The 699-nt window shown below is 48.1% G+C and overlaps 1 protein-coding gene across 1 annotated transcript in view; it reads right to left on the bottom strand.

Moving 5' to 3' along the window:
• The window catches only part of ripor3 (RIPOR family member 3), a 43,500-nt gene extending 43,063 nt beyond the window's left edge, over nucleotides 1–437 (bottom strand). The window contains exon 1 of the mRNA XM_034869765.1: nucleotides 175–437. The gene's annotated coding sequence lies outside the window, so the exon portion shown is untranslated. The remainder of the gene's footprint in view (nucleotides 1–174) is intronic.
• Between the last annotated feature and the right edge of the window lie 262 nt (nucleotides 438–699).

Here is a 699-nt window from a genome sequence, read left to right as displayed (position 1 = left end):
AGGGACCCGTCCTACCAGAGAAACCTTAAACCACCTTCAGGTTCAAACCCCCACAACGGGGACCCGTCCTACCAGAGAGGCCTTAAAGCATCTTCACTTAGATCCCCTACATTCTTTATTTAAAACTTTCTTACAGCACTAAGCTCCACATGATGCATCGCATATTAAACTTACCTGACTGGATGAAGAACCTGTTATTCCCAACTGTCACTCCGAGTCAGCAGACGAGTCATATCCATGGGTGTGTGTTTGTGTGTGTGTGTGTGTGTGTGTGTGTGTGTGTGTGTGTGTGTGGGTTTGGCAGCTGCCTGCTCGGTCCTGATAGCGTTGCAGCAGCAGAGTTTGAAAACCGACGTCAGCGAGACTGGAAACACCCGCGGTGGGTTTAAGTTCCCCTCCTCTCTTCTCTCCCAGCTCTCCTCCTCTCTCCTTCTCTGTCACTCTCTTTCTGTTCCTGCTCTGTCTCTGCTCTCCTCTTCTCTCTCTCTCTCTCTCTCTCTCTCTCTCTCTCTCTCTCTCTCTCTCTCTCTCTCTCTCTCTCTCTCTCTCTCTCTCTCTCAGCTTCTTCTCCACTCCCTCTTTTTGGGGTTTTCTCCTCCTCTTTCAGCGCTTCCCACTCTGACAGTCTGCTCTTTGCCTTCGGTCAACTTCAGTTCATTTTTTTTAATTTAGTTTAGTGTAATTAGTTTATTTTGAACA

This window comes from Etheostoma cragini, chromosome 4, assembly GCF_013103735.1.
Source record: "Etheostoma cragini isolate CJK2018 chromosome 4, CSU_Ecrag_1.0, whole genome shotgun sequence".
Classification (NCBI taxonomy): domain Eukaryota; kingdom Metazoa; phylum Chordata; class Actinopteri; order Perciformes; family Percidae; genus Etheostoma; species Etheostoma cragini.
This window is presented reverse-complemented; position numbering and strand designations above follow the sequence as displayed.